Raw genomic sequence first — 4,620 nt, 5'->3', positions numbered from 1 at the left:
TTCAATTAAAACCACAGGGTTGGAGCGTGCGTCCCGCGCCACCTGCGCCCCCCTCTCCCCCACGCCGCTGCTGGCCCGCCGCCGCCCGCCCCTGCTCCCCCGCCCGCCGCTGAGCGCAGCGGGAGAGGAAACAAAAGTGCTGCGGGCGGAGACTTGGTGGCGGCTGCGCGCACCCTGCTCGGCCTCCCGCTTACCCTCGCCTCTCCGTGTGTGTGTGTTGTGTGTGTGTGTGTTGTGTGTTGTGTGTGTGTGTGTGTGTTGTGTGTGTGTGTGTGTGTGTGTGCGCGCGCGAGCATGCCATAACCCCGCTGCCGCTATCCCAGGTGCTTTTCCCACCCCACGCCAGCCTCTGTTTGCGAGCGCGGGTCGCCGGTTTGTGCCTTGGGTCCCGGCTTCGCCCCTGCAGCCCCTTCAAGTGCTGGTGCCGCCCGCGGCCTCCCCGCCGATCGCCCCACCGCCCGCCATGGCGACCGCGACCCCCGTGCAGCCGCGGACGGGCAGCCGCGCCGGCGGCCCCGCCACGCCGCTGAGCCCCACGCGGCTGTCACGGCTGCAGGAGAAAGAGGAGCTGCGCGAGCTCAACGACCGGCTGGCGGTGTACATCGACAAGGTGCGCAGTCTGGAGACGGAGAACAGCGCGCTGCAGCTGCAGGTGACGGAGCGCGAGGAGGTGCGCCAGCCGCGAGCTCACCCGGCCCAAGACACTCTACTAGACGGAGCTGGCCGACGCGCGACGCGCGCTCGACAACACGGCCCGCGAGCGCGCCAAGCTGCAGATTGAGCTGGGCAAGTGCAAGGCCGAGCACGACCAGCTGCTCCTCAATTATGCTAAGAAAGAATCTGATCTTAATGGAGCCCAGATCAAGCTTCTTGAGTATGAAGCAGCACTGAACTCTAAAGATGCAGCTCTGGCTACTGCCCTTGGTGACAAAAAGAGTTTAGAGGGTGACTTGGAGGATCTGAAGGATCAGATTGCCCAGTTGGAAGCCTCCTTAGCTGCTGCCAAGAAACAGTTAGCAGATGAAACTTTACTTAAAGTAGATTTGGAGAATCGTTGTCAGAGCCTCACAGAGGATTTGGAGTTCCGTAAAAACATGTATGAAGAGGAGATCAATGAGACTCGAAGGAAGCATGAAACACGCTTGGTGGAGGTAGATTCTGGGCGTCAAGTTGAGTACGAGTATAAGCTGGCTCAAGCCCTTCATGAGATGAGAGAGCAGCATGACGCCCAAGTGAGGCTGTACAAGGAAGAGCTGGAGCAGACTTACCACGCCAAACTTGAGAACGCCAGGCTGTCCTCAGAGATGAATACTTCCACCGTCAACAGTGCCAGGGAAGAACTGATGGAGAGTCGAATGAGAATCGAGAGCCTTTCATCTCAACTGTCTAATCTACAGAAAGAGTCTAGAGCATGTTTGGAAAGGATTCAAGAGTTGGAGGACTTACTTGCTAAAGAAGGAGACAACTCTCGTCGCATGCTGTCTGACAAAGAGCGGGAGATGGCGGAAATAAGGGACCAGATGCAGCAGCAGCTGAACGATTACGAGCAGCTTCTCGATGTGAAGCTGGCGCTGGACATGGAAATCAGTGCTTACCAGAAGCTCTTAGAAGGAGAAGAAGAGAGGTTGAAGCTCTCCCCAAGCCCGGGTGACAGTGTCCCGAGCATCCTCAAGTCGCAGTGTCCGCACAACCAGAGGAAAGCGGAAGAGAGTCGATGTGGAGGAGTCAGAAGCCGGCAGTAGTGTCAGCATCTCTCATTCCGCCTCAGCCTCTGGGAACGTGTGCATCGAAGAGATAGATGTTGATGGGAAGTTTATTCGCTTGAAGAATACTTCTGAACAGGATCAACCAATGGGAGGCTGGAAGATGATCAGGAAAATCGGAGACACATCAGTCAGTTACAAATATACCTCACGATACATGCTAAAGGCAGGCCAGACTGTTATAATTTGGGCTGCAAATGCTTGTGTCACAGCCAGTCCACCCACTGACTTCATCTGGAAGAACCAGAATTCCTGGGGCACTGGTGAAGATGTGAAGGTTATCTTGAAAAATTCTCAGGGAGAGGAGGTTGCTCAAAGAAGTACAGTCTTTAAAACAACCATACCTGAAGAGGAAGAGGAAGAAGAGCCAGTTGGAGTGGTTGTTGAGGAAGAACTTTTCCACCAGCAGGGAAGCCCAAGAGCATCCAATAGAAGCTGCGCAATTATGTAAACTCGGACAGTTGTCTTCCTTGAGATAAGAAGTATGGTAATCTTTACCTATATGCAGTGCAGAGCCTTCTCAGAAGCACAGAATATTTTTATATTTCCTTTATGTGAATTTTTAAGCTGCGAATCTGATGGCCTTAATTTCCTTTTCAACACTGAAAGTTTTGTAAAAGAAATCATATCCATACACTTTGTTGCAAGATGTGAATTATTGACACTGAAATAACTGTGTACTGTTTGCAAAGGGTCCCTCTTTTTTTTTTTGGCTTTTTTATGTGTGTGTGTGTATTTTTTTTTTTAAGTTCTTAGGTCAAGGGGAAGGGGAGGGTAAATAAACCACTGTATGTCTGGGTAAAATTTGAAGATTGCTCCATCTAGAATAGCAATCTGCTCTTGATTATTCTCTGCTATATATAAAATGGTGCTGTGAGGGAGGGGGAAAGCATTTTTCAATATATTGAACTTTTGTACTGAATTTTTTTGTATAAGCAATCAAGGTTACAAATTTTTTTAATAGAAAAGAGAAATTTTGTAAGAAGGCAATGTTAACCTAATCATCGTGTAAGCACTCTGTATGAAGAATTCCGCAAAACTTTGTTTTATGGTTACTTCTCTTAGATTCTGAATTCATGAGGGGAGTGGGACAAGGGCAGGGAGGCAGGGTGGGGAAAGGGTTTCTCTATTACAGTGCATTAGTTGTGTTTTTTAAGATAGTGTAACATGCTTAAATTTCTTATGTGACATTAACAAATAAAAAAAGATGTTTTACTATTAAAAAAAACCACAGAAGACAGAAAAAGAAAGCAAAAAAGAATAACAGGAATAACAACAAATATAGTAGATATCAATCCAACTATATTGATAATCTCTTAGAATGTTACTGGTCTAAGTGTACCAATTAAAGACAGATATTGTCAGAGCAGATCAAAATAAGATTCAACTATATGTTATTTACAAAAAAACCTATTTTCTTTTTCTCTTTTTCAAATTTTGCCTTTGTTTACAAAATAGTCTGATAAAGTATCCCCCCATACTTACAGATCTTTTTCACAACACACTTCGCACGTTGATTTTTAGCAATGTTACTATTTTAACTATAAAGAAATATATAGGTTAAAAATAAGTAGATGATTCTCAACAAAACCCCAGCAGCACAGCAACTAAGAGATAGCATAGATAAATGGGACCTCATAAAACTAAAAAGCTTCTGTTCATCAAAAGAAATGGTCTCTAAACTGAAGAGAACACCCACAGAGTGGGAGAAAATATTTGCCAACTATACATCAGACAAAGGACTGATAACCAGAATATACAGGGAACTTAAAAAACTAAATTCTCCCAAAACTAATGAACCAATAAAGAAATGGGCACGTGAACTAAACAGAACTTTCTCAAAAGAAGAAATTCAAATGGCCAGAAAACACATGAAAAAATGCTCACCATCTCTAGCAATAAAGGAAATGCAAATTAAAACCATGCTAAGATTCCACCTCAACCCTGTTAGAATAGCCATTATCAGCAACACCACTAACAACAGGTGTTGGCAAGGATGTGGGGAAAAAGGAACCCTCTTACACTGTTGGTGGGAATGTAGACTAGTACAACCACTCTGGAAAAAAATTTGGAGGCTACTTAAAAAGCTGGACATCGATCTACCACTTGATCCAGCAATACCACTCTTGGGGATACACCCAAAAGACTGTTACTCCAGAGGCACCTGCACATCCATGTTTATTGTGGCACTATTCACAATAGCCAAGTTATGGAAACTGCCAAGATGCCCCAGCACTGATGAATGGATTAAGAAAATGTGGTATCTATACACAATGGAATTTTATGCAGCCATGAAGAAGAACGAAATGTTATCATTTGCTGGTAAATGGATGGAATTGGAGAACATCATTCTGAGTGAGGTTAGCCTGGCCCAAAAGACCAAAAGTCCTATGTTCTCCCTCATATGTGGACATTAGATCAAGGGCAAACACAACAAGGGGATTGGACTTTGAGCACATGATAAAAGCGAGAGCACACAAGGGAGGGGTAAGGATAGGTAAGACACCTAAAAAATTAGCTAGAATTTGTTGCCTTTAACGCAGAGAAGCTAAAGCAGATACCTTAAACGCAACTGAGGCCAATAGGAGAAGGGGACCAGGAACTAGAGAAAAGGTGAGATCAAAAAGAATTAACCTAGAAGGTAATACACACACACAGGAAATTAATGTGAATCAACTCCCTGTATAGCTATCCTTATCTCAACCAGCAAAAACCCTTGTTCCTTCCTATTATTGCCTATGCTCTCTCTACAACAAAATTAGAAATAAGGGCAAAATAGTTTCTGCTGGGTATTGAGGGGGTGATGGGGAGATGGAGGGGGCAGAGTGGGTGGTAAGGGAGGGGGTGGGGGCAGGAG

At 45.9% G+C, this 4,620-nt stretch overlaps 1 pseudogene; it reads left to right on the top strand.

The window, feature by feature from the left end:
• The first annotated feature begins 281 nt into the window (after positions 1-281).
• On the top strand, positions 282-2,885 carry LOC109701775 (lamin-B1 pseudogene; annotated as a pseudogene).
• Positions 2,886-4,620: the final 1,735 nt, after the last annotated feature.

This window comes from Castor canadensis, chromosome 15, assembly GCF_047511655.1.
Source record: "Castor canadensis chromosome 15, mCasCan1.hap1v2, whole genome shotgun sequence".
Lineage (NCBI taxonomy): Eukaryota > Metazoa > Chordata > Mammalia > Rodentia > Castoridae > Castor > Castor canadensis.
The sequence above is the reverse complement of the archived record's forward strand: the minus strand, read 5'-3'. Positions and strand labels throughout refer to the sequence as shown.